Source organism: Mesocricetus auratus, unplaced genomic scaffold, assembly GCF_017639785.1.
Source record: "Mesocricetus auratus isolate SY011 unplaced genomic scaffold, BCM_Maur_2.0 contig_7_pilon_obj, whole genome shotgun sequence".
In the NCBI taxonomy this organism is placed as follows: domain Eukaryota; kingdom Metazoa; phylum Chordata; class Mammalia; order Rodentia; family Cricetidae; genus Mesocricetus; species Mesocricetus auratus.
In genome coordinates, this window is record NW_024430802.1 from 1 (window position 1) to 7,019 (window position 7,019).

A 7,019-nucleotide genomic window follows, 5' to 3' on the forward strand; every position below is an offset into this window, starting at 1 on the left:
CAAATTTAAAAGAAATGCTACTGGCCACAACTAATGGCTCACAGAACAACACCACATTTGTTACAATTGTCAATTAGCCATTTCACTTAGAAGGTGTTTAGAAAATGACTTTCTTTTACTAAGTACAGGCTGCCTCTTAAAGATTTCCTGTCTCCTTGTTCTCAATCATGTCCCCAGTCAACCAACATGAAGAGCAAGTGTATTAGTCAGAGTTTTCCAGAGTGAAAGAACTTATAGAATGACTCTTTATAGATATACAAAAGGGATTCATTTCCAAGTAAAAGAACTTTTAGGATGGCTACATTTATGTATATGGGATTCTTATAGGCTATGGTCTAACTAAGCCAACAATGGTTGGCTATGAATAGAAAGTGTGAGAATCCAGTGGTTGCTGTTTCAGCCGGTTTTCTATATAGGCTGGAATCCCGAAGAATCAGGCTCTAATACTGGTGAAGGAATGGACTTGCTATCAAGGTGGAAGCAAGCATGCAACGAGCAAAGGCTTCCTCTTTCCATGTCCTTATACAGGCTTCCAGCAGAAGGTGTGGCCCAGATTAGAGAAGGTTTTCCCAGTTATATTATCTGGATGAAAGGTATGTCTTCCTACCTCAAGATCCAGATTAAAGGCATGCCTTTGCCTAGCTCATATGATCTGGATTAATCACATGTCTTTGTACCTCAAAAGTCTGGATTAGAAGTGGCTCTTCCTGGTTCAAACTAAGGAAAAATCACTCACAGGTGTGCCCTCCATTTTGAGGTTTTAGTTCATTCCAGACATTGCCAAGTTGACAACCAAGCATGAAAATCACAACAAGCAAGCGTTTCTCCAGGAGAGGAATAACATCAGATTTTGAAGGCCTTTTCAGTTGAAGTTGTGTCTGTCATATTGGGGGACCCTGGTGTCATCAGCCTGGCATCCGTATGCATTGGGGACAGTACTCTTAGTGAGAGAAGAAAGAAAATTCATTTTTATGAACTCAGTTTCAACAATTGGTCTCAACTAATTGTTCATTTACTCAACAGCCTGGGACAATTCAATGCAAATGAAGTGTAAACAAATCATGGGGGAGTAGGTGAAGAAGGCACTATGACTCTTCCTGTTCCTAACAGGGCTAATTTTTTAGCAAAGTAATAGTTGCTTTGCACATAATCATTTGAAAAGATGCCCACAGCAAGGAGTAAAATCCTGCAGGTGTGGCTTGGACATGGCACGCAGGTGTATTGAGTTTCCTCCATGCATGTATTTTTAAGGATATGTTTTCTTCTTAATGTAGATTCTGGAAGGCTTTTAGAAATTCAGGTTTTAGCTGACTCAACTGAAAGGAGTAATGGAACTCAAAGACCATTATTGTGATCTAGTTATAGAAAAAATATAAGTGTGGACTATAAACTTAGTAGTCTTTAAGAGGAGCTGACAGCAAGAAGAAACACAAGGACAGAGTCACAGCAGGAAAAAAAATTGACATGGAGAAAAGATTCTTGCAGCTTAAAGTACGTAATGCCAGTTCTACTGCACAAATGTAGGGACATCTTGTCATTGTAGACTCAACTTCTTAGGGGGAAAATGCTTTATTAGGTGTGGAAGTTTAGGGATAATACCACACTTTATCAACCATGACTAATTAATTATAACATAAAGGGTGTTGTTCTAAACCACAGCTTAATGGCTGCAAGACACCAATTAGATTTTTCTAATAACCAAATGCAATGATTTGAGGGTGTTGCATCTTAATTAATGCTGCAAGGAGTACTATTTTAAAATCCTGGCTGTTTTCTTGTGGGTTCCTAGTGTGTGTCACTGGAATGATATGCTATTTGTTTGCGTCCATCCACAGCCATTTCATCCACTGTGTGTACTTTTCTGCATTCACATAACAAAAACAGGAGCTATATTTAAGTTCAATTAACTCTAAGCGATCATATTTCATTATCTTTAACTATATTTTTAAGAATTAGCTTACAATGCAGCAGATTTCAATGTGTAATTTATTTCATTTTGACTGACTGTCTCCTTTTCCTCATCTCTGAGCTCTCCCTTCCTTAGTGTGGCTGCCAATATTCTCCCTTCCAGTTTCATCTTTCATTCCCACCCCCTTTTTCTAAAGCCTCTTTTCTTCCCTGTCTCTTGGGGCCCTCCCTATTTTCTGTCTTTACTTCCACCTGAATCCATGTATTCATATGGGAACGCAAAAGACCACAGCTAGCCAATGTAACTCCTGACAGAAAGAACATGGCTGGAGGCTTTGACCTCAAAATATACTACAGAGCCATAGTGATAAAAAATTATCACATCAGCATAAAGACAAACATGCAAACCAATGGAATATAGAAGAAGACTAGATGGGGGAATTAGTGTGGAAGCTTCTCAAAACATGAAAAACATAGCATAATATGTAACATAGTATATTAAAAACACTGCATAATCCGAGGCATTGGCCCAAAGATATCCCACCACAAACATATCTGCCCATCCATGTTCATTGCTGCTGTAGTCACAATAGCTAAAAAAATGAAATAAACCTGTAAGTCCATCAACATATGACTAATAATGAAAATGTACACATACACTATAGAATATTATTCAGCCCTAACTTTCTAGATTTTCATTTACTTTCAATGAGTTCTTCAGCATAGAACTAAATGGTGAAGGAACTTAAAAAATGTCTTTAATCGGGTGTGGTGATACTTGTCTTTTATCCTGGCACTCATGGGGCAGAGGCAGGTAGGTCTAAATAGTGAGTTTCAGGACAATCAAGGCTATATAATGAGATCTTGTCTCCCCCAAACTAAAATAAAAACATACAAACTCTGGCATTTCTAAATATCAAGAAAATGTATCTTAATTCCCAATTTCATGAACAAATTATAATATGAGTATTTTTCTTGAGCTACAAAATGTTTTAAGTGTATGCTGCTAGTACTGTTGAGGGTTCATCCCAGGTCTTGCAACAGCTAACAAGATTAGTCTCACACCAGATGTGGTTTTAGTCTTAACAAGCAAGAAATAAAAAGTGAACTAGAAACTCATTACTGTCTACATAGCACCTCTCTCAAACATAGATAAAAGTAATTCAAATTTCTATGATGAAAATGTATTATTTTTTATTTAGCTAATTAGTAATCCCTACTGTTCCAAATGGTATGTAAAATGTTTATAAAATCTATATAATAATGCACAAGATGAATGGAAAATATCATAGAAAACATGTTTAACAATGCAATAGCATCCAGGTGTGGAGGAACACTGTGTTCTCAGCACTGGAAAGGTAGAGGCAGGAGGACCATCACAGGCTAGAGGCCAGTCTGAGCTACTGGTTGAAATCCCGTCTAAAAATTTGTCCAAAACTCTGTCTCAAATACTATGTGGTAACATATATTAGACTTCATGGCCCACTCTTAGAGTTAGCAACACATGGTATTTGGAAAATATCTCAAGGTGATCAGCATAACATTTTGTGAAAATAGAATTTTATTTCTAGTAAATTTATAAATTATTTCACAGTTTTATCAACTAGTCTATAAACCTGTAAACAGTAACCTTCTTTATCTTTAATTTTGTTTTCTTTTGTTTTTGTTGAGATAGGGTCTCTCTACACAGCCCTGACTGTCCTATAACTCACACATGGAACAGGCTAGCCTCTGCCTCCTGAGTGGGATTAAAGGCATGTGCCACCACACTCAGCTAACCAACTTTTTCATAATTATTTAATTTTAAATTACCTGGTCTGATTAAGGAGATGTGTAGAAAAGAACTTTCATGTTGCCACTCTTTTGGGAAACCGAATTAAATAGAATTAGTAACAAGAGAAACTGACCAATGACAAAATGCTTACATCTTTACTTTCTAAGTGTAAGTCTTTGGAAAAGTTCTGAGTGAGAAATGAACAAAACTCTACTGGATAGTAACTGGTAGTCAGGTCATTTCAATAACAGCATCTTTAATTGCAGATTTGCCTCACACGGAGAGAAGACTATGATAAATGCACAGTTGTCTTATGGCAGCATGGAAAACTCGAGAACTAAAGAAAGACAGCAATACCCTGAGAAACTTGATGTCACACACCCTGAAATGTATTCTTGGGCAGAAATTGAGGAAAAAACTTTGAATGAGGTGAATTAATCTTTGGTAAAATCTCATCCTTTGACTTTATTTCACCAATATAACCTGTAACACTCCCTCCATTTGACACATATAGTTGTGTTTTGCCTATGGACAGGGACACAACCTGAGAAATGTGGTCTTTGAACTTTCACTTGAGAAACACTACAGTCCTGTGCTCACACAAACTCTATGCTTGCACAATCCCTGTACTCTACCACAGCACTATGTCCAGCAGTCTGGTGGGACCACTGTGTACATGTGCCACATGAGGGACAAGAGCATTCTGTGGCACGTGACTTTTATTTAGACTTGAAATGTCAGGTCATCCTAAAAGAAATTGATTTTTGTTTGTTGTAAATCTTGGCTTATAGTGGATGCTCATCGTATATTTTCTGGATGATGGTGTGCAAGGTAAGCCAAGGGCAACCTGTAGTGGCATCTTGCCTGTGAACCTGCATAGGTGACCACATCCCTTTAGGCTTGGCTTCAGGCTAACAGAAGTGGAAAGAGGAAAGCGTGAGACGCGGTCTCTCTCGTGGGCTCTTTCTCTTGGGTCAGGGGATCTGATTGGAAGGACAAAGAAATGTTCCCCTGTTCTTTATTATTATTATCTGTGAAAGTGTCCCCCAATAAACACCCATGTATCATTTATCTTGGGTCTAGTGAAATCATTACACCCTGGCCTTCAGCAACACCTAGGATAAATGTCAGTTTAGGCATTTTTATGCTAAAACACAGGCTTACTTAGCTTTGGAATTATAATGATGTTAGTTAAATGTTTTGTAATATAATGTTAATTCCTCTGCCTACATGAAAGAACTTCTTTTATTCCTTGATAAATTCAGCTGTCACTCAAGAAATTAGAATCTTCCTGTTGCTGTCAAGAGACACCATGATCATGGCAATTCTGATAAAGGAACAATTTTAATTGGGGTAGTTTACATTTTCAGAAGTTTAATCCATTATCATCATGGTGGGACATGGCAGCAGGCAGGCAGAGAAGGTGATGGAGAAGAAGCTGAGAGTCCTATGTCTTGCAGGCAACAGGAAGTGGTCTGAGTCACTGGCCAGTATCTTGAGCATATATGAGAACTCAGAGACCAACTCCACAGTGACATACATCCTCCAATAAGATCATACCTGCTCTGCCAAGACCAGACCTCCTAGTAGTGCCACTCCATTTGGAGGCCATTTTCTTTCAAACCACCACATTCCACCTCCTGGCTCCAAAGACTTGTAGTCATATCATAATGCAAAAATGCATTCAGTTCAACATCAAAGTCCGCATAGTTTATAACAGTCTCAAACTTACTTAAAAGTGTAAGGTTCAAAGTCTCTTCTGAGATTCATGCAATCTCTTAACTGTAATCCCTTGTAAAAATAAAAATAAAAACATGTCCATTTGTTACATTTTATGAATTTTTTGGTTTTTACTTTCTTCCATTTTTTGCGTTTTTTGGTTTGTTTTTTCTTCCATTTCTTACATTTTTTGGTTTGCTTTTTCTTCCATTTCTTGCATTTTTGGTTTGCTTTTTCTTCCATTTCCTGCCTTTTTTGGTTTGTTTTTCTTCCATTTCCTGCCTTTTTTGGTTCGTTTCTTCTTCCATTGCTTGCTTTATTTTTTCTTCCATGTCTTGCATTTTTTGTTTTGTTTCTTCTTCCATTTCTTGCATTTTTTGCTTTGTTTTTCTTCCATTTCTTGTATTTTTTACTTTGTTTCTTCTTCCATTTCTTGCATTTTTTGCTTTGTTTCTCCTTCCATTTCTTGCATTTTTTGCTTTGTTTTTCTTCTATTTCTTGCCTTTTTCGCTTTGTTTCTTCTTCCATTTCCTGCCTTTTTGGATTTGCTTTTTCTTCCATTTCTTGCATTTTTTGGTTTGTTTTTTCTTCCATGCCTTGCATTTTTTGCTTTGTTTTTTCATCCACTTCTTTGAGGGATTTTCCTATATCCTCTTTTAGGGTCTCTATCATTTTCATGAAGGTGGTTTTAAGGTCATTCTCTTCTGCTTCATTTGCATTGGAATGTTGGAGTCTTGCTGGTATGTCATATTTGTTTTTCTGTTGCTGAGTTTGTTTTTGTATTGTCTCTTTCCCATCTCTTCTTCTGGTGGGTGCAGAAAGAGCCCCTTACCGGTTTGGTGGTTAGGGGACCAGAGTTCCCTTCTGGTGGGTGCTAGCAAGTCCAAAGGGATTAAGACTGGGCTGGTTTAACCCCCAGAAACAGCTGATCTGACAAGGGTTAACTCTTGAATCCCAGACTGATGCCTGGGAATCCAGCATGGGGCTGGTCAAGGCCCCCTGAATGGGGGTATCAGTGAGGAAGCCTAGGCAATCTACGGGGCCTTTGGTAGTTGACCAGTATTTATTCCTGGCATACAAATGGACATTGGGTGCCCATCCCACAATGAGAGATGCACTCTCACCCTGGACTCTTGGGGGAGGTTCTAGGCCCTGTCCTGGATGAAATGACAGACTATGGACAACCCCATGAAAGAACTCACCCTCCCTGGGGAAAGAAGGAGGTATTGGGTGGGTGGTGGGAGGGGGTGGGAGGAGGGGAGGGAAAGGGAGAGGGATATGAGATTGACATGTGAAGAAACCTTGTTTCTAATTTGAATTTAAATTTAAAAATAAAAATTTTCAATATAAAAAACATGTCACACACTTCCGACATATGCAGGCACAGGATATGCTTTATAATTGTAAACTAGAGCAGGGAGCATAGTGAGGAAATACTGGACCATAGCAAGATTGAAAATTAGCCTGGAAAACTCCAAATTCTTCCTCTCCAGTCTGATATCAAAATGCTCTTCAGACCTCCAGCTCCTTTCAGCTTGTTTACAGTAACACACTTTTTCTCTTGGGCTGGTTCTCATCCCTGTTAGCAACTTTCCTTGGCAGGTATCCCATGGCTCTA

The 7,019-nt window shown here is 38.4% G+C and overlaps 1 long non-coding RNA gene across 1 annotated transcript; it reads left to right on the top strand.

The window, feature by feature from the left end:
* Positions 1-127: 127 nt before the first annotated feature.
* LOC121138103 lies at positions 128-5,512 on the top strand. The gene is made up of 2 exons (XR_005875295.1): positions 128-593; positions 3,949-5,512. It is a non-coding gene; the product is annotated as an uncharacterized LOC121138103 (long non-coding RNA).
* Positions 5,513-7,019: the final 1,507 nt, after the last annotated feature.